The sequence below is a fragment of the Chenopodium album genome, chromosome 4, assembly GCF_948465745.1.
Source record: "Chenopodium album chromosome 4, dcCheAlbu1.1, whole genome shotgun sequence".
Classification (NCBI taxonomy): domain Eukaryota; kingdom Viridiplantae; phylum Streptophyta; class Magnoliopsida; order Caryophyllales; family Amaranthaceae; genus Chenopodium; species Chenopodium album.
This window is the reverse complement of record NC_137837.1, coordinates 66,761,652-66,784,382: the sequence shown is the minus strand read 5'-3', so window position 1 is coordinate 66,784,382 and position 22,731 is coordinate 66,761,652. Positions and strand designations below refer to the sequence as shown.

The window sequence follows — 22,731 nt, the reverse complement described above, 5'->3', positions numbered from 1 at the left end:
GGCCCATATGTCCCCTGGTAATGGATAGACATACGGGGTGGCACGAATTCAGCAACATCGTCCTGATAGAGCAAAACCAAGTCAGTGAAGCATTACTTGGGGGCTACTTAATGAAAGATAAGAGTTGAAAAATCATACCGCCACATCCTCAGGCGGTACGGGAATTGGAGCTAACAACGGCAGTAGCTCCTTCGCATAGCATCGCCCAGGGATCGTGCAAGATCACCAAATGGGACCAGCTCCCTCTGACATGGTCAACAACCTCGCGGCGCCAGAACACTCAGCCACTCGGTGAGGTTGTTCTACCTTTTTTCAATATATTTTGGGTTCCTTGGGTCGCCAATTAGCCCCTCTAAGCGATTTGACATGATTTTAGTAATCGGCTTGATTGCATAAAGTGATCGACCTGATGAAAGATCGTCTCACTTAGCTTAAAGCGCCTAAGCATTAGCTCATCGCAAAAGGCACCGACATAGTGGTTCATTCCCAAAAAGCACCGACATACAGGTTCAAAAGCAGAAAAAGCGCCGACGTACAGGCATAGCGGAAGCAAAGTTCAAGCAAGCTTTTAAAGATCGACAAGCGGAGATCTTCGGTAATTTCCTTTGGAAAATTATCGCATCAAATGAGGATAGCTTCAAGCGAGGATATCTTCGGCAACATTCCCTAGCTTGCGGAGAGTTGTCACACACAACTGAAGGTAATTTCAAGCGAAGTTGTCTTCGACCATGTTCCCTTGGACGTGGGAGATGGTCATAAAGCAGAAGAAGATTGTTTCAAGCGAAACAATCTTCGATAGTATTCCCTTGGACGTGGAATATTATCAATGCGGATGAAGATTGTTTCAAGAGAAATAATCTTCGATAGTATTCCCTTGGACGTGGAATATTATCAATGCGGATGAAGATTGTTTCAGGAAAGATAATCTTCGGTAGTATTCCCTTGGACGTGGAATATTGTCAATGCGGATGGGGATTGTTTCAAGTGAAACAATCTTCAATAGTATTCCCTTGGACGTGAAATATTATCAAAGTAGAGGAGGATCGTTTCAGGCGAAGCAGTCTTCTATATTGGAAGCAGTTACAGGCGTAGCAGTTTTCAAGCGGGATGGCATTCTTTAGCTTGCAGGAGGTCATCAAAACAATCGGTTACTTTCAGAGACGTGTGCTCGACGGTGCAAGAAACGCGTTTCTTAACTCTTTTATCTGTTTAACTAACGCAAGTTTTGCAGGTATAGGCGTTACAAGGATGATTTAGGATCGCAGAACGTTCTGAATCATTCTCCGTCCCTATCGATACTTTGACTTTTGTTTTTGAAACTTGCGTTTCTCCAAACTCAGTCAAAGTGGGGGCTTCTGTAGACACCCATTTGTGTCTCCCCAAAACCAAACCCAGTGATGAGTACCTTTCACGTCGAATCATAATCGAATGAAGTGAAAGTGTGGAAAGTTTAGTGTTGCGGAAAGTTTTAATTTCTTTTCTCTTCTCTCTGTTTTTGAAAACTTATTTTAAGAAAACAGCCAATCCAATTTGGTTGGTCCATGATATGGGTCCAATAGTAGTGTAGTTGGATGGGGCTTGACAAGAGCTTTCCAACGATATATTATAAGCCCAATTCCGATGAATATTGAGAAAGTTATGGCCAATTTACTAAACTGGGCCCGGTTTGAACCTTATATGCGGCCCAATGATCTAGAGGAGGGCCTAATATGATTTATCATTCTTAATGCAATTAGGAATGGTTTTAGCCTTCTAGATTGACTTTTGTTGACTTTTCAGAGTTTTAATTTAAATCAAAGAGCATTTTTGAGGAAAATACGATTTTATCCTCCTGTACGGTAATTTTTATCTGATTTTAGAAAACGCGTGAATTTCTGGAATCAGCGCCAAACGCCAGCTGTAGCGCCTGGCGCCAACAGCCAGCGTTGGCGCTGGTTCGTTATTCTGTGCGCCAATGCTCTGTTTTAATAATTTTATCTTTTTGGCTGATTTTCTCTATAAATAACGTCGTATAAACTCCGTTTTCATTCACCTACAACCAGTTTTCATTCATCAATTTTCTCTTTCTCTAATCATTCATCATCTCTCTTTCTCTTTTTCTAAACTTGATTTTTACATACAAAATTCCACATTCATTAGATCTAGAAACACCTAGCCATATTCGAAGTTGCCTTCGCCCTAGACGTGAAAGGTTTAATTTCTGAGGGTTTGGTCCCAAATCTCTCTTTCAATTATTTAATTTAATTGTTTGTTTATTATTTTCCTTGAAGTTACTAATGTGTGTATTTTATTATTAGAAAGAGGTACGAGGCATCAAAGTAAGTACTTTAATGGTTTTTATTGATGTTATGATGTAGAAATCATGTTTAAATTATTATGATTCCTAGTATCATGTCTAGGGTAAATTTAATATCAAATATGATTGTTACGATGCCTTTTATTCTCTTCCTAATATTTATGATTGTTAGTATCATGTTAGGTTTAAAGATTTGGTTTTTATTGCTTAGTGACATGCTAGGGTTTGTTATTAATCTTGTTAGTATCATGCCTAGGATCTTGCTATTTTTATTATGCTTTAATATGATTTATGATTATTTTATAATTGTTTTGATTATGATTATAATTTTATTATTGCTATAATTATTATTATTATTATGATTAATATGATTGTTATTATGATGATTATTGTTTTGATGATTATAATTATTATTTTGATTATTTATTATGTTGCTTGATTTTTATTGTTATTGCTTGATCACGCCTTTTATGCATGTTTAAAGGGAATTTGTACTTGTAATCACGCTTAATAAGATAATTAATAATCTTGTCTAGGGTTAATGTGATTATAATTCAAGTGATCGCAAATAATAGATTTTTTTTGTGCATTTAAATTCAACCAACATAGATAAACAGGTTTAGGGTAATCCTATTGATTGCATGTTAGTCAGTATGCGCACATGAATACGATCTGAATAAAGTAGAGGCCTATTATTAGGGCAGGTTCAATCTCTTTAAGGTTGGATTTGTACCTTCATCCCTGAACCCGTATTTGGTTCTAGACCTTATGGAGTTAAAGATATCTTGGATCATTAAGGGGTGTAACCTTCACCCTGTGAACGGTTTACAAGTTCCTAAAACTTGTTGGCGACTCTTTTGTTCTATCTTCTTTACCTTTGGAAGCCACCATATTTTAGTGTATGATCACATTGGGGTTCAAGCTAGGGGTTTAATGCTTGAAATATTCCCTACACTGTGCATACAAAAATCAGGGCTAATACCCTTAAGATCATCAATACTGTACCCAATTGCTCTTTTATGGGTTTGAAGAACCTCTAGAAGTTGGGAAGTTTGTAGGTCATCAAGTGCAGTACTGATGATCACAGGGTATAGTTCCTGCTCATCAAGAAAAATATATCTTAAATGAGAAGGGAGAGGTTTAAGTTCAGGTTTCTTAACCTCTGCAGGTTTTGATTCCTGAACTAAATTTACTACCTTCATGGTCTCTTTGGGGTCTAACTCTTTTAGGGAAAGAGCTTTTTCAATGACATTTACTTCATTACCCCAGACGCTTGCATTATCTGCAGATAAATTTCCACAAAGAATTTCCTCCCGGGGATCCCTTGCAAGAACCTGTGGTAAGCTATCATCACAAATATCATCCATTATATTTATCACATCAATAAAACAACAATTTTCCTCTAACATAGGTCCTTTCAAAACTTTCCCTAAATTAAAAGTAACATTATCATCACCAACAGAAAGGGTTAGTTTACCATTTTTGACATCAATAATGGCTCCTGCAGTATGGAGAAAAGGCCTACCTAATATAATGGGAATTTATGTATCCTCGGCCATGTCTAAAACAACAAAATCAACAGGGATAAAAAATTTACCAACTCTGACAAGGACGTCCTCTAAAATACCTAAAGGGTAGTTAATAGAACGATCTGCCATTTGCAAAGTTATATTAGTAACTTTTAAATCACCCATATTAAGTTTAGTACAAATAGACGATGGCATAACACTGACACTGACACCCAAATCACACAAAGCTTTACCAATGAAGACATTTCCTATATGACAAGGGATAGAAAAACTACTAGGATCCTTTAACTTAGGAGGGATTTATTTTGCAATAAAGCACTACATTCCTCTGTAAAAGCTACAGTTTCTACCACATTAAAGGCCCTTTTCCTAGTCAAAATATCTTTCATAAACTTAGCATATGCAAGAACCTGGGTGATTAAATCAGTGAAAGGAACTGTTACCTACAAGTTTTTCATAACCTCAAAAAAATTACCGAATTGTTTATCAAACTTACTCTTTAATTATCTATTGGGGAATGGTAGTTTGATAACTAGGCTTTTCACATCTCCTCCCTTATCCTGAGATTTACCCTGCAAAGAAACATTAGAAGGGTTAGTATCTTTTTGTAGCCCTACAGGGTTAGCAGGATTAGCATTTGGTATAGAGGAATTAGGATTAGGAACAGGTCCATCTTTCTTTGGCATAGGAGGTCCATCATAATGTGAACCACTCCTTAGAGTGATTGCATTGGCATGATCTGTGGGATGGATTGGTTGCGATGGTAGAGCTCCCTGCTAACGGGTTTGTAGGGTAATGAAAGTTGCGTAATTTGATTATCCATGATTTTATTAGGAGCTATAATTGAATAAATTTTTGCATCCCTACTCTTCATATGCTTTTGCATGTTTGTAAGCATTGCTCTAATTTCTGTCATAGCAGGGTCAGAAGATGAGGAGGGTTGTGCTTGGTTTTTCTGGCCAGAATTAGGATGATAATATTTCTGCTGTGGTGGAGGTTGCTGTTGTGTTTGTTGTGAAGGTGGAGGATTTTGTACATTGGTACTCCAGTAAGAAAGATATGGATGGTTCTGGAGACCAGGATTATAAGATTTAGAGTATGGGTTATTTTGCCTATAGGTTTGAAAGGAATTAACTTGCTCCATGGAACTCCTACAATCTTGCTCCCAATGCCCTACAATTCCACAATTTTCACAGAAAGCTTCATTGTTAGCAACAGCAGAAACATTAGTTAAAGAGTTAGGAGCAATAGTAAGACTATCAAGTTTCTGACAAATAGATGTTAACTGAGCTTGCAAAAAGGATACAGAATCGACATTATGCTTTCCTTTATTAGCAAACCCTCTCGAATTCCTGTATTAGGAATTGTGTATTGTCATATTTTCGATAACCTGTCCTGCATCTTCCACATTAAGATTCATGAATCTCCCACTAGCTGTAGAATCTAGAACTGATCTAGATGAATTTCCAAGTCCGTTGTAAAAGGCTTGGATTAATTTCCATTGTGTCAGATTATGGTGGGGGCATTCTCTCTGTAGAACCTTGAACCTCTCCTAAGCCTCATATAGAGTTTCATCGGCCTCTTGGGCAAAGTTCTGAATATCACTCCTTAGTACAGCTATTCTCTCTACAGGGTAATATTTGTTATAAAAATTCAAGGCAAGAGTTTCCCAGTCAGTAATACCAAGTGCAGTTCCATTCAAACCATTAAACCATAATTTAGCTTTTCCACATAATGAAAAGGGAAAAATAATCTCCCTGATTTGGTCTTGCGTGACCCCGGCTTGTCTAATGGTGTTGCAATACTGGCAGAAATCTGCAATGCGAAGATTAGGATCTTCACCCTTAGCCCCACTGAATTGCTTCCTCTCTATCATTGTCATAAATTGGGGTTTGATTTCAAATTGCACTCCATCAAGGGCTGGAGTGGGAGTAAGGTGTGGAAAATCTATGAGCTTTGGCTGCGAGTAATCACTAACCTTCTTAGGTACCGCCATCTCTGATTCTGGATCTGAAGGAATTTCTGAGTCACTGGAATCAGTTGGAGGGTCTCTTCGATTATTGTCTTCCTATAAACCCGCCAGGATTTGTCTATATAGATTCTTTTATCTATGAAACGAGCGCTCGATCTCAGGATCGAAGGGAATGTCACCTGATCTGGAACACCTGGGCATAAAAAAAGAACTAAAATACAAATATGAGAATTGCCTCAAAGAAATAACGTTCTCTGAGACAAGAGGGGATAATCTAGACTACAAAAATAATCAGAAAATAAAAATAAAACTGTTTCCCTGGCAACGACGCCAAAATTTGACAGGCTCAAGTCGTAATCACCCAATCAAAAATAATACCTAAATCCACTAACTATGTAGATAGGGAAGAAAGGTCGAACCACAGGGAAACAAGTTAATTTATTCCTAAATAATCAAAATTATCTAAATTATCAAGTAACCAAATTATTATTATAAGGGTAACTAAACTACTAAGAGTAAGAGCAGGAAGGAATAAAAGTAAGAGGGAATTCGATGAAATAAAAGCCTGGGCATAGGTTCACCAATAAACAATATTCCATGGTAAAACATAACAATCATTCATCAATGCACCAATTAATCAGATCATAAAGGGCTTTCGCTACGTATTACAATCACAGAGTTAATTTACCGGTATTAAATCTCGAATCTCGAATCAATATTTCTAAACTCATACAATTAAACCAGGCCTAATCTAATTGAATAGCATTAAATCAATAAATAGGAAAATAATGAAGCATTGACAATCAACAATTATAAATTACCCCTTCATATTATTTATTGGATCCCCATAAACCCTAGAAATAAAACTACTCCCACATAATTAAATCTAGACTAAACAAAGCAATTAAATAAGCCATAAGAGAATAAAGGAATAAAATTGCTGAAATTAATAGAGAAGAAATTGTTACCCAAAATCAATGAAACTACGAAGTTGAGTCAAGAACAAGAGTTGAGAGAATTCTAGAGAGAGAAATAATCTAAGTAGAGAGAGAAAGTCTAAGTAAAGAGGTAAAAAAAATCAAGTACTAAAATCTTACTTAAACCAACTCTAAAACAATCCTAATTAGAAACTAAGAATTCGGCAAATCAGGTCTCAGAAACACGCGCCCGATCGAGCGAAGGGCCACCCGATCGGGCCCGCCTTTTTCTTCGTATCTTCTTCTAAGCAGCTGCGCCCGATTGAGCCAATGCTCACCCGATCGGGCGCGCCTTGCTAGCAACAATTGAATGCGCGCCCGCCCGATCGGGCGTAAGCTTGCCCGATCGGGCCTGGCTTCACCTCGAGGCTTGGACTTCGATCGGGCTTGATTCTTCGGCCCAATCCAGATTTCCACTTTGGGTCTTGAATACTCTGTCCAAATGCCCCGGTATCACATATGTCAAACCCTTAATCACCGTCTTGATGACTCTAGCCGGCCTTGGGCTTCAAAAACGGTCGTGTTCTTCTAATGTCCGTACTTGCTCCATGAAAACCCGGGAAAATGCTCCAAAAGTGCAATTTCCTACAAAACTCAAGCAAAACTACAAAAACACTAGAAAACACCAATTAGTAATAAAAGTATATCTAAAGAGCCAAAAACACTACTATTATGACCAAGGGACGGGGGTAAAATACTGTATAAATTAGACATCATCGCGCAGCCGCGCACCCCCCCCCCCCCCCCCTCCCAAGTCGTGCCTTATCTCTTCTTTCTTCTTCTTTCATTTCCCTCATTTCCCCTTCACCCTTATTTCTCACGCACTCTTAACCTCTCACCCTCATCTAGGCAACACCATTCCTTACTCACCTTCATCAATTTTCACTCAAATTCCTCCAAATTTCCATTAAAATTTATCAAATCCTTTTACATTTCTTCCATTTTTAACAAAATTCATACTACCTTTCATCCATAACAACCACCATTCTCTCTCCTCCATTGTTGAAGCTAATTTGGGGATTTTCGTGTGGGTGGATATTGGTGGCCAAATCTTGCTCTAACTTGCTTCTTGTATGGTATAATCATCTTCTCTTACTCTTAATTGATTTATTATACTATATAATTGCATGTTTTAGGTAGTTCATGGGTATGAATAGTAGTAGTATGTATTTTGGTGATTTTGATGGTTGAAATTGGATTTTGGTTTGTTAGTTGTGATGTATGATGATTGATTATTGCTTACATTGTATTGTTTGTTGTTTGTGTAGCAAGATTGATCGTAATTGTTGAGAATTGTACGTTGAGCTCGGATTTTTGGTAGTGCTACATTGATATTGTTGACCTTTGGTTCTTGGTTCCTTTGTGCTTGGTGTTTGTTTTGAATGCATTTGTTGGCTTGAATTGGTGGTTGTGTACATTTGGGATTGCTCAATTTTGGTAGTGAGTTGTTACTTGTCGATATTGGTAAAGGAGTTTGATTGAGGCATTCTAGATTGTTGGTTGGAGTTTCTTGTTGTGATTGTGGTGTATTGAGTTACTATCTTTGAGAATTCATCATGTCTAAACACATCAAAAACCTCCTCAAGAAACGAAAAACCAATGTCACTATTGAAGAACCCGCTCCTTCTCCTTCTCCTTCTCCCTCTACCTCACAACCTCGTCAACTTACTCCTATCCCCAAACTTCGAATTACCGACCCCATTCAAAAAGCTAGATACACCAAACTCAAAGAAAACAGTTCCCTCAAACCTTCCCGATACTACTTTCAAGCGGACATGATTAAGTTGGGAATTGATGAAGATTTAAGAGAATTGCTTAGCAACCTTCGCATGGGATCTTTTGTGAGCCGGAGCTTCCATACCTATGTTCAACCGACTTTGGAGTTCTTGGCCACGGTTGATTTTGTGGTGGTCGAGGGTGGTCGCTACCGTGTTCGTTTTCAGCTCTTCAACATTCAATTCAATCAATCTCTAGAAGAGTTCAATGCGGATCTAGACTTCGATCCAAACTCAGATATTTTGGATCCTGAGCTCTTCTTCAATGATGAATATGATCAACATTCATGGTGGGAAGATATTTCTTGATGTGGTGACTTTGTGACCCGGTATGCCAAGATTAGTAAGGTGTACCATCCATGTCTCCGGGTTATCCATAACCTTTTGGGGTATTCAGTGTTTCCGAAGCAGGAATTGGGAAAGATGAGCCAGTTGGAGCTTCTGATTCTTTAGGTGGCTACTCGTGCGGAGTACCGGGGTCGCCTAAGTTTTGGGTACACTTTTGCCAGCTATTGCTAAGGATTGCAAGATAGGGATTCTGGCGAGATCCCTTGTGGGAGCATGGTCACAAGGCTAATGACCAACCTTAAGCTCGGGCACTATGTGCCATCTTGCACTCCGGTGGGGGATGTTGATTCTCTCTACCTCGACCTCCGGCAATTGAAGCAAATCCAATTCTTAGCAAAGAATGATGACGACGAGGTGTTTGATTGGCTCAGGGATAATGAACATTGGTGCTATCTCCCCAACCCCTCCTTAACTTCTCTCCACCGCGAGAATGTGGCAAACATTTGGCATGTCTCTAAAAGTCACCGCCCTCCCTACTATGATGATGATGAGGACATGGTGAAGAAGATGAAGTAGAGCCGCAACAACAACATCATCATCAACAACAACAACAACAACATCAAGAGCAACATCACCAATTTGCTAACTCCAACTTGGATGCCTTTAGTGCTCAAATGAAGGGAACGCAAATTCGGTTGGAGGGAATGTATGATCAAGATTTTGAGGCCCTCTATTCTCATATGAGAGGGATTTCGGAGATGCAACAAGGTATGTTTCTCCAACAACAACATTTGTATGATGCGGGTGTTAACCGGGGAGACATCACTCCCCCGATTAACTACCCTTACTTTCCACCCTAATATGGTCCTATACCATCTTTTGGGGGTGATGGGGTACCTACATACCCATATTGGCAAGGACCCCCGAGGTCCAACACCGAGACTCGCTCATTCCTTGATGAGCATGGTAACTATGATTACCGTGTTCCCGGTGGGAGCGACTATAGGGGTGATCCTAACTACCCCTATGTACACCCCGATCACCCACTACCGCTCGCCTTGCCCGAGAAATTCACTCCCTTTTCCCCTTGGCAACAAGATAACTTTAGGGAGCATTATGGTTGGCCACCCGGTTACACCGGGGGATGGGATCCTTATGGTCCCCCATCCGGGTTTTCCTATGATGGGGATAACAATGATGGCTCCGGGCCGAGTGGTAGTGGTAGCTAGTTCCCTCATTTTTGTGCCATGTGACTCAATCCCTTGTCTTATGTGTGCTTGATTTGTATTGTTGGGATGTTGAAATGTATCTATGATTAGCTTGGGGGAACTTTCCTTTTCTTAGGGGTTTGTCTCGGTGGCCAATTCGTTGTTGAAACCCACCTTGTTTCTTTTGCCTCTTTGTATGATGGTCTCTTTCTTGATTTTTCTTTGATGGTGTTTGCTCATTCTTGATCTTCTTGCTGTTGTGATGATGATGCGTGATTTGCTCCCTAGAATCCAAACCCCTAATATCCAAATCCCATGAATCCAAACCCTTGAATCCAAATTTTGTAGTTTAGTACTTTGTTGATTAGTTAGATGTTTAGTTGGTTCTTTAGTTCTTATTTTCTTATTTTTGCTTTCTTGATAGTTTAGTTTCGCTTATTTTTACTTTTTATTTTCTTTCCTTTTCGTTCTCTTTTTTTTTCTTTTGTTTTGAAGTTACTAATCGTTTTCTTTGTCCGTAGTTCTCTTTTCCATTTTTGTTCTCATATGGCTTTGATGATGCTGCTTTGTTTCTTGGAGCTTCATGAGGTGGTTGATTCTTCACCTTACTATTTTAGCATTGCTCGGAAGCCGGTGAGATCTTTCTTATTTTTCTTTATTTTCTTTTATTTTCTTGAATGCATAGTTTAGGATTAGTTTTAGGAAAAGTTGAATGGTTCGAGGATGGATGCTTTTAACACCTAAAGTGTTTGGGATCATTGGTGATGTTGTCATTTGATCACTTGTTTGTCGATTGGGAATTACATGTTTTACTTGCATATTCGTTCCATTCTTTATTTTCCTTCTTTTCCTTTATCTATGTTTTTCTTTTCTCCTTTCTTATCTTTTATTTTTCTTTCTTCTTGTCTTTGGTTTTTGGTATGTTTTGAGGCTTTATTTGTCACTTTTTGTTTTTCTTTTTGAATTGGACTATATACAACCGATTTTTGCTTTTGAATGAATATCTTCCTAAATGTTATGGGTATGCACGGTTGACTCTAGGATAGGTGTATGCTAAGGTAGCATGTTCTAGAACTAGGATGATCAAGGAACCGGATTCTACTTGTTTCTGGCATGTTGGTAGTTGCTTCCTATGGTCGATTTGACACCTATAGTGAGTTTTTTCTACATCCATGTGAGGTTCATCATTTTTCAAGCCTTCTACATATTTTGCATGAGTGGCATGGATCCTTGACTATTGCGAACCTAATCTTGAATCTTGACTCATAATTCTCAAACACGAGACCGAACCATGTAGGGAGGACAAAGGCATCTTTTCGGGGTGGTAATTTTTCTTTTTCTAGGTTTAATCTTCTTTATTTTAGTTCTTTGGGTTTACATTTGCCTTCTTGCTAACCATTTGAGCCTTTTCCCTTCTTTTCAAGCTAAATCTTTAGAATTTTGAGCCTTTTGTTTCTTTTTGTTCCATTTTTTGTTTTTGTGAAGCAAATGGTTATGTTTTTACTCGATTTTGTGGTTTATAAGTATGGATATTGGTTCCTTTTGTAAGCAAGCTTGTGTTTTATGAATATTTCGTGAATAAGGGTAAATGATTGATGGAAAAAGCCGTCCTAAGTGTAAAATAGGCAAGGACTTAATAAATGCAAAATCGTAAAAGCCGTCCTAAGTTAAAGAGGCATGGACATTTGCTTTGAAAGAATAAAAAAATCAAAAATAAGAAAAATCAAAAATATTTTGATGTGATTATTTTCCCCTTTTTAAGCATTGAATACAATGCTTCCTGTAAGCTTGGGGGAGAAGGGTTTACGCTTTTTGTATATATGTTTGTAAGTATAGCCTTGAATAAGCTTGGGGTGTTAGTTTGTTTTTGTTTGGTGACTACTTGATTATCATTCCAAGAAAGGGCCCGTTCTTTGCTTCACTATTAGGGATACCACCAAATTTTTAAATTTTAGCTTACCCCTAACCCTTTTTGCCCTTACGTTACAACCATTGGGAAAGACCTTTCGACCTAGAGGTTAAGTCAAATTTCGAGGGAGGGAATTATTAGTTAAAGCCTAAAGAGAGGGGATGCATAGTCAAGATGTCGTGTAGCCCAAAAGTGTTTCTTTTCCGGCTCCTTCGAGGAGCTATTGAGATGCTCATTAGAGGGAGATTTGAGACTATAGCGAGAACGCGGTAAGATCGAACGGGATGAAGGTGAATTGTGATAACTAGTTCTCTATGCTTAGCATACTCTATGTTTCAATCAACCTTGGATATCTTGAAACGTGCATACCCCTATTGCAAAAGAAAGATGTTTATTCATTTGAAATGTGGTCATTTTGTAAAGTCCAATTCGTAAAGGTTTCAATTTTGTTTTTCTTTCTTTTACTTTCCTTTTTGTGATTTGCCTCATGTATGTTGGTGGAGAGTTATAGGTTAAGCTCTTAGGAAACCTTTACGAGACCTCACTCGTCCTCATAGGCGACTTTGGGGTTTAAAGGGCTTGTTGTAGCTAAAAACAACCGTGATTCCTACGTTAGTGGGTCTTATTGTATATTCCCGTCGTATGTCTTTCTTTTTCTTTTTGAATAAGTCTTTCATCCTTATTCTTTCTTGCTTGGTTTTGCTCGAGGACGAGCAAAAGTTTAGCTTAGGGGAATTTGATGAGTGTCATTTATGGCACTCATTTGGTTCCTTTTAGGGTAAATTTCATGTTATTCTATAGCTCTTTTACTTAGCTTTTCCTTAATTTTACTCTTTATTTCTTTTAGTTTGCATTTTCTTAGTTGGATTTCTTTCTTTATGCATTTCTTGGTTTATTTTGTTATTTTCTCTTTTATTTGCTTGTTTCCTTTAATTTTCAGGTTAAGGTCGTTATCCAAGTTTCCCGAGGCCTCTTCCCAAGTTTGGCATTGATTAGGATGTCTAATGTTCTCCATTTGAAGCTCAAGCATGGAGAAGTGCAAGTTCCTAAAGTCCTTAAGCTCTGCATTCAAGTCGTGGGGGCATGATTTCTAGTGTTGAACCCACAAACATGGAGTTTGGAAACTGCAAGGTCCCGTGTTTATCAAGAGCATTAAGTGGAACGCACGAGGAGCATCAGCATGATAGGGAAGAAGGCTTCCCTGTTTCCAAGCGTGGCGCGAGCGCACCTTTCTCGGGCGTGGGCGCCCCTATCTGGGTCTCTGTTCCGTACCCAGATTTGCGCGGTCGCGCTCTCCCTTATAGTTGGTCGCGCCTGTATGGGTTTATTTGGGGACGATTTAACTAGTTTCTCTTAGTTAGTTTTACTATATATATTTTTTTCTTTCTATTTTTAGAGGGGGGAATTAATTCAAAAAATAGAATAGAATTATAATTAGAGTTTTAGAGAAAGAAACTTTAGATTGTAGAGAGAGAAGTTCTTGATTGATGATTGAAGATTGGTAATTCTAGCATTTTCCCCATTGAATTGAAGCAAGTTCGTAAGGATTTCTTTTACTTTAATGCAATCTTTAGTTTATCATTTCAATTTCTTTGTTGATTATTCAAGTTTGAATTGAATTTGTGATTGAATTAGTTCTATTGATATGATGATGATGATGAAATTGTTGATTAGCTTAGTTTTGATCTTGATTTCAATGGATTGTGAGTAGTTCTCTTGCTAGGGGAATGGTGAAGCATGTATGAGTAATGGATTGATGCTAATTGGGGGAAATTGATGGAGTTGATGTTGTGATTAAATTGGTTAATTGATTAAGTGCATGTGTGTGATTAATTGAAGAGTAGCTAACTTTGATTGTTACACTAGAATGCATTGTAAGCTTGCATTGATACGGAAAATTGATTTGTGGCTTGCTTTTGTCGATTGAGTGGGTTTGAAAGGTTCCTAGTTAGAGTCTCTCATAGTTGGCGCTAGCTTGACCTCTAGGAGACTAGCTCACCTTACTCTCTTGATTGCTTAATTGATTTCCCCTCGCAACACTTGACTAAGTCATCTCCAATCCCAATTAGCTATATCCATTCCGAGTATATGCGGATCCTAACACTAGTGCTTGATAAATTTGATTTCATTTTGATTGTTTGATTGTTTTGAATATACAGACCTCACTTTATTGCTTCAAAATAGCTTAGCTTTGACTTTAGCATTCACCTCCCATTCCTAGTGGTTCGACCCTCGACTTACTCTATGCTTTGTATAGGGGTGTGTTGAGAGATTACAAATTTTGTTTTGACCAAGGGTAGATTAGTTTTCAACGACCTAGTCTCGCCCTAAATCAAGTTGCTCCATAAAAATCCCGGGAAAATGCTCCAAAGGTGCAAATCCCTACAAAACTCAACCAAAACTACGAAAACACCTGAAAACACCAATTAGTAATAAAAGTGGCTCTAAAGAGCCAAAAACACTACTAATTATGACCAAGGGACGGGGGTAAAATACTATATAAAATGGACATATCAACAATCTCACTTCCTCTAATAAACTTACTCGAGATACGATTTCGTTGTTCCTGAATATCCTTCCCTACTTTATTTTTTCCAGAAAGCTTTAGATTTAGGAAGTTAGGCCCTATGTTTTCCTTATTATCATGGTATTCCAGAGCAATATCTTTTTTACCATAACATAAGGAATTCTCAAAGTTATCTTTTTCCTAATTAATGACTGGAGAATCTTCCCCAATATTCTGTGAAGATTTACTCAAAGATTTTCCTATATCATTATTCGACTTGCCAATTTCATCCACCATCATCTCATCACGAGATATTTCCAAGACATCATTGCCCTTCATGATTGCATTATTTTCCTCACTAAGATTGACAGCCCCCTTTAATACACTCGAAGTATCCTCAGAAAATATTTTTGTTTCCATATTGCAATTCTCTTCAACTTGTAGATCCTTGACCATGTCAGCCATATCCGTGTCTTGTTCTAAGTTCAAAATTTTGAACCTCTATCCAGTGCTCGACCCTTTCTTTCCATGTTCCACCTATTTCCAAGCCTGGTTAGTACTTTGTTTTTTTTCTATCCGCATCCTTACTACTCTGATCCCCATTTGGCTTTCCACCCTGCACTCTCTTCCTTGCTACAGGCTTATTGGAAATTTGAACTTTAGGTTGTGTCACATACTTTCTTGAATTCCTCTGAACCAACATCCAAGAGACAAACTGATTTTGTTCCTCTAGTCTGACTCTATTTTCCTGACCATTGTTATCTGGCTCCTTTATCCTAATAGTTTTTTCCCCACTATCCTCTAGGACCTCCTCAAACTCACACTTATTTTCCTTGTGTCCCAGTTTACCGCATCTAAAACAAATTTGTTTTAGTCCTTCATACTGAATTCTCCATAGTCTGCCATTCAGTCTGAATTTCGAAAGCAGCGGCTTTGACAATTCAACCTCTATACTGAATCTTATATATTTCCCTCAACTCATTGCTTCAGTGTTCCTGTCAATGCTGACAACTTTACCAATCTTCGACCCAATCCTATGCAAGAATTTCTTATTAAGTATTCAATTGATAGCTGAGGAATACAGACCCACGCCGTAAGGAACTTAATTGCAGCTTCATCCGCAATGAAATTCGGCACCCACTTACGGATAGTCAAGTAACTCTCCCCAATTATCCACGGACCTTGAGTTAAAACGAAGTGGTAGTCCTCCATGTTCGTAAAGCGAACAACATAGTAAGCATAACCAACATCCGTTAAGGTAATATCCCGTTTCACCCTCCATTTCAAGCGCAATCTCTTAATCAAAACATCGTAGCTTAATTTCTTATCAAATAGTTTGATGATTAGGGCATTTTTCCACGGTTGTCGTAACCTTTTTTCTCCTCCTTGGTTAAGAGAAAATTAGGGCACGATTCATCCTCTAAATCACACGCTAACGGAACATCATCATCAGATTCAATGTCTACGACATCCTCTCCGATCAGTCGAGCATTCCCTTGACCAATATTGGCCCCTTTTGTCATAATATTGTACGAAACTTTGGATTGAGAGTCATACCCCTCAATTCCATTTTCCACAGCCATATGCTCCATTTTCACATCCTCTTGATGTTGCATATCTACCTCAGAAGGAGATTGATTTTATTGTGGTCTTTTGAACTTTTTATTAGACCTTTGCATCAGGTCTTCTTCTTCACTTGATAAAGTTTTCGCTCTCTCATTCTGATTTTTCAAATTGTTTTTGTGGTTGGTTCGTGGGTGGTAGGTTGGTGGGTTCAAGGTTAATGGTTGGTTTGTGGGTTCGAGGTTGATGTTAGTGCTGCGGCTCAGGGATTTGTGGTGATTATTGTGTCTCCTAGGTTCTTAGGCTCGCGGGTTTGTGGGGGTAGCTGCGGCTGGGTTTGTGGGGGTTGCTGTAGCGGGGTGGTGGTGGCTCAATGTTTTTGAGGTGTTGGGTGGTGATGGGATCTTTGTTTTAAGGTGCTAGGTGATGGTGTTGGCTGGTTATGGTGCTGGTTGGTTATGGTACTGCTGGGTGGTGGTGGTGGTGGTGGTTGTGGATGGTGCTAGTGATGGTGGGTTATTTAGTTTAATTTTGGTTGTGTTTTTTCTTTGTTTTTTTTTTTTGGAGGGGGGGGGGAGGTTGGATTAATACTTAAGTATATACCCTTATTTTTCAATAATCATACTTAAGATCTTTTGCCTAGGAATACGTTCACAAGTGGAATGTTTTTTGCGAGTAATCTGAAGCTAGAATAGGTAGTATTTATATGTTATGAAAGAATCTCAAGCACCCGTTAATGGGAATCAAATTGAGGTTTCTAATTAAATTACAGCACCCATTAGTTTATATTGCTAGAAATTGTGAGAGATTATGTATTAATATGTATTGATAATTATTGGTGGTAAGAGAATACAAGAGAAGTGACTTCTTGCAATAATGGCGATTTTGCGATCATATTCGTGGTACGTACACGTATAGGGAATATTTAATATACTTAGTATCACATTAGAAATGAATTACTTAGCATCAAGTGTGTAATATCTAGGGTTTTTCCTCTAGGTTTTTCCCTGGGAGGGTGTTTTCCCTTGTTTTTGCTAGGTTTTTTTTCCGGTTTTTTTAGGATTTTCCTTTGATCTTCTCCCTTATTCCTCCTTCATCCTTCTCTCCTTGATCTCCATTGTGATTATTGGTAGGGGCTACCACTGGTTCCTTGATTGGTGGTAAGCCCTAAAAACCCTTTATAATCGCTTAGAATAATAAATCTCACCCTTATGCTGGTCTTGATCGGTGTATATAATTTCTCTTTTGTCATAGAAAGTTCGAATTTGTTGGTGGTGGTTCATGCGGCATTGAAACAATTGTCAGATCAACGACTACAATTAATTGAAGGAAAAATTGTCAAAAATAATACAAACTTTTAGCAATCCGCCAAAAACAAGTCAAACTTTTAATTATTTTTTAATAATACAAACTTTGAGGGTTATCCGCTTTAAACAAGTTAAAATCGATTAGTTACCTCATGAATAGGTTATATGGAACACGTGACATTGTATTATTTTTTTAAAACTAGTAAACAACTTTATAAGATGAATAAAAATAATTAATTGGCTACATAAATTTTAGGTAAAATAACTCGATTAAAGCAGACATCCCTTAAAGTTTGTATTATTTAGAAATAATTAAAAGTTTGACTTGTTTTTAGTGGATCTCTCAAAGTTTGTATTATTTTTGACGATTTTTCCTTAATTGAATCAAGTTTTGTTCAATTAAAAACCTATAAAAAATTGCAAGGCCCCCTTATAGAAGAAGGTTGTAGAGGACAACAATTCAAGAGACGCCTGTATTCATCAATGTCAATTCTTACTCGCGATCGTGATTCTACAGAATTAGAATTGTTATTTGATCCAATGTTAGTTCATTGTATTTATCATTTCTAATCTCTTTTGTAGATGTCGTATGGCTTCTTATTAATGAATTGATTTTCCTTTCAAAAAAAAAAAGTGTGTAGTATCTACTAAGATTGGTCTGTATATGTCTGGAATTATGATTGGAATTGTGGTGTATTGGTTGAGTTTGAATATGTTATGAGGTTTGATACTTGCTTAACATGGACCATGGTTTTATTTTAAGGCTCACGACTAAGTAGGTTTGATTGAACTATTATTTTAATTTGGTTTGGAATATTGAGAATGAATTTTGGCATGATTTATATAATTTTTATTGATACTTTTATACATGGGGAATTAAGCTAATTTAAAGAGGATGTGTGTGCACAATTATTGAGCTATTTTATTAAGTGTGTTTAGGACACGAGGCTTAGGATTTTTATGGTGCTTTATGCAATTTACATATCAAAATTAGTTTAAGAAGGACTCGACATTAAATATCGATGGTCGATAATTATCTATACTAATCTATTAAAAGGCGTTTCTAACAACGTCCATGTGTCACGTAAGCTCCCCTCACTACGCCACGTCATCCATTTAAGTACTCATAATGCCACGTGGCTCTCTCTTCCATCAATTTTTATTACATGTCATGCACTCATACTAATTCATATATATATATATATATATATATATATATATATATATATATATATATATATATATATATATATATATATATATATATATAAAGGTTCTCCACAAGATTTGAACTCGCAACTTCTAATTCAAGAACTAAATGTCTTATCACCAGGCTATGTGATTCTGTATGCAATCTTTTGAATACAAAATATTAATATGTAGCAAATGACCATATGAATAACAAATTTAATAACAAAAAAATAAATCATAAATTACAATGTATTTTAATGATCAGTTAGTTTCATGTAATAACCCGGGGCATCGCCCGGGCCCAAAAACTAGTTCAAGAATTAATTTAGGAACATTGATTGGTTAAATAATTGATGCTTGATTGATTGAACTGTTTTGCGTATGAATCACCACCATGTAAAAATGTAAATCATGTAAACTTAAAGAGAATACGCACCAAAAATTTTGGATCGTATATACTTTGAGAATGAACACATATATATGGGGGGGCTATGTGACTTTATATTTGATCATAACTTTTACAGGGGATAAAGGATGTCGCACTTTCCCTTTATTGTTAATACTATGTGTAGGCTTGTCCGTCACTTTATGAGTGACTTGTTTTTGGTAATAGTATGATTAGATTTTGTGTAGTCCCCTTTTATGGATTAGTTAAGACGGACAAACCCATTCGATGCATAATTCAATTAATAAATTAACTAGTTAAGTTGAAAATTGTTGATTTGTATGTTGAACTAGCCAATTAGGGAATTTTCACGTAAATTAAGTTTGTTATTGCTAGGGTGTATCATGTTAGTGTGATTTCCTTTACGTTTCCGTACTCAGTTTGGCTTCACTGAGTTGTGTGTTTTTGGCCTTGTCTTTATCTTAGTCCTACGATGAGACATTTATGGTGAGTAGTAGGGGCAACATTTCCAGTGATGAAACATTTTCATGTTGGGGATTGTGTAAAAAGTGTTCAAGTTTTTCTTACTACTCATTTATGTGAACTTTATTGCTTATGAATATTTATTATGCTTGATATTGGTACTAACAACTATGGGTTTTGAAATATTTATTTGTTTAAATTTTAAGGGTATGTATATAATGGTTCCAATTTATAGGTCTAACTTTGCATTACTTTAGTTATTTATTTTGACTTTGTTTGATATGGTTTGACTTTGGGTTGTTTTATTGGTCTTTTACTTTGTTTTGAATTGATTTGAAAAGTCTTTCGCTATTTGTCTATGATAAAATGTCTTACTCATTAAGTTCGTTATCATGGTTACGATAATGTCTTAGTTATTTCCTTTTTCAAATTTATTAAAGAGCAAAATAGGGTTTTAAAAGGAGAAGAAAATTTTTAGAGTGTTACAGGGGAGGAGTGGCTGGGGGGGAGAGGAGGGGCGGCAGGGCTATAGGGAGGGTTGAGGATTGGCTGGGGAAGGAGGAGGAGGAGAAAAGGGGTTTTTTTATTTAAAGTTATTAAAAATATAGGACCAATTGAAAGGTGACTCATGATAAGTCACTTCTAAAAGCGGTTATCAGCTCAAAAAACCAGTGAAGGTACCATTTTAAGAAAATAAGGAGCAAACAAATAGGTAGGACTATTTAAATAACATTAATGAAAGGTGGGATATTATTTTCCATTTTTCCAAAATAATTCCTTACTGCTACCTACTAACTATAGTAATATATATTTAAAAAAAAATAACTAGTACATACTATCACATAATAAAATAAGAACTCAATTAAATTGACTTAAAACTTTGTGTCAATTGAAATGTGTGTGTCAACTAATTGAAATTAAAACAAATGAAGAAATATTATAAAATAAGGAAAAATGAATTGGTGATATTTCTTGCATGCGTGGCGGGTACATTTAATAGTGTCATGTTGCCAGCCCTTACCTGTAATTCGTATCTTAATAACTTTACATTACTTGCATGCGTGGACGGTACTCTAATAGTGCCAACCCTTACCTGTAAATCCTATGTTAATAACTTTACATTTCATGCATGCGTGGCAGGTACATCTAACAGTGTTAGCCCTTACTTGTAAATCCTATCTTAATACCTTTATATAAGGTAAACATATCATATCTCGCGTGATTCACCCAACAAAACCTCAAAAATACTTTTCTTGATCTGTAATCTCAAGCTATTTATAAATAGGTCTTGACCAAAGACAACTATTATCATTCATCCTTATACTAGCTAATATCCAAAAAAAAACCAATTCTCTCAAAAGTTCAAATTTAGTCGCAATATCATTTTCAATGGTCACTTTGGTCAAAGAGCACTGGTTTAGAAGAAAGAAAAAAGAAACCAAAATTCATGAAATATCATTCATCAACTTCACCAGCATTGCGTTTGTGATTCACCAAGTTTGTTTTCCCCTATTCTTAAATAATTTAATTTTAGCAACATCTAACATTTTATTATTGATTTTCACTAGTATAGCATATATTGATTATAAAGATCTGTAAAAAAAAATATGCACTATGTTAAGAGGAAAATTTGATTTGTTATTTCATTTATTTTTTAAAATTTTTGTCGAAAAATAGAATCAATATGCTAAACAAAGATCCATTTATTATATGAACACATGTCACAATCACACAATTCCTCTCATCAGGCCGTTTATTAGGGGAGCACCTTGAGCGATGGCTCAGGGTCCTCTTATTTATGGGTCGTCATTGTAAAATACTTATTTTTTTTTACAAAATAAAATGATTTTTAAATATTCGTACTAGATATATATGAGAAATATTTGGTTTATTTATTATCGCCGATTATACCCATAAGGCCATAACAATGCTAGCTAATAATATTTTACTACGTCCGTAAGTCCGTTTAGTGATAATTGTAATATATAGCTTGACTTTTACGCTGTTCAATATTCATATGCTTATATTACTTTTGACAATATTTTTTACCAATATATAAAAATATATGTTGTCATGTAAAAAAAATTTGGATATATATACTTCTTCCGTTTCTTTTAGTTGTGACGTTTGACAATGCACTTATTCAATTATTAAAATCTTTAATTATCGATAAACGTAACGAATCTAACAAGATCCCACATGACTATATTTTTCATTACGTATAAAGCACAAAACACGGTCAAAGGGAGGTGTGTGAATAGTGCTAAAGTCAAAACGTGTCAACTAAATAAAAACGGAGGTGTGTGTGTGTGTGTGTGTGTATAATTAGTAATTAGATAATTCAAATTTGTACATTGACATAGGTGTACGTATTGTGATTATTATGAAATAGGAGTATTATTGCCCTATTCTCTCTCTCTCTTCAATTTTTGCGATGCCCGTCAAAATTTTAATTAATACGTGGTGGTAAAAAATAATAATTAGATAATTCAAATTAATAATCCAATAATAGGGGTAAAATATTTTGTTGCTAAATTATGTATAAATTACACTTTGTAGTTTAGGGTCAGGGCCCCTATTTAAGTTTTTGCTCCGGACCCCAAAAATGTTTGAGACGACACTCATCATCATATACCAGGTAGAATACAACCTACCTATAAATTTGTATCCATACTATTAAAGTATTGACTTGATTTTTCTCTTACAGAGGTTAAAATCTCATGGTTATGAGATTTGAATTGAGCGACTAAAGTGGTAACATTTTTTGTGGTCATCAACTCTTACAAGCGTAACCTTTCTCCTTCCAACACGCAACTTGATACCCAAATGTTGAGAAGGAGTTCAGAGATGATGATTAGATGAATGAAAAACACACTTCCTCAATTCAAGTGAGGTTTGCAAGCAGTGGCGGATCAAGGAATTCCAATGAGAGGTAGCATTGAACAAATAAGGGAAAAAAAAAAAGTAGAAACGAATTGATAATTAGCTTTTAAATTTTTAACATTTATTTTGGTGGATGGATATTTATTTTACAAATATAGAATTATTTATATTCTAATTATCAATATAATACAATGATCAAATTAAATTGTACTCCATATATTCGATAAATTATTACTTTTGTATGTACTCCACATCTACTATTCATAAGGTTGAAAACCATATGGTAATTTATACAGGTATACTATAAATAAAAGGTATTATTACTCATAAAATTAAAAAGTAAATATATTATTTGTCAAAAAAAAAAAATTAAACATATTACTTATCTATGTGCATTGAAAAGTGCAATTAAAATGGAAAATTTTCATCTAATATAAAGATTAATAAATAAAAAGTTTT

The 22,731-nt window shown here is 36.3% G+C and overlaps 1 long non-coding RNA gene and 1 other non-coding gene across 2 annotated transcripts; both read left to right on the top strand.

Moving 5' to 3' along the window:
• The first annotated feature begins 5,333 nt into the window (after positions 1–5,333).
• On the top strand, positions 5,334–5,440 carry LOC145629601 (small nucleolar RNA R71). Its single transcript, XR_014111765.1, has one exon. It is a non-coding gene; the product is annotated as a small nucleolar RNA R71 (small nucleolar RNA).
• Positions 5,441–20,632: 15,192 nt separating this feature from the next.
• Positions 20,633–22,518, top strand: LOC145627118 (uncharacterized). Its single transcript, XR_014111318.1, has 2 exons — positions 20,633–20,886; positions 22,097–22,518. It is a non-coding gene; the product is annotated as an uncharacterized LOC145627118 (long non-coding RNA).
• The last annotated feature ends 213 nt before the right edge of the window (positions 22,519–22,731 follow it).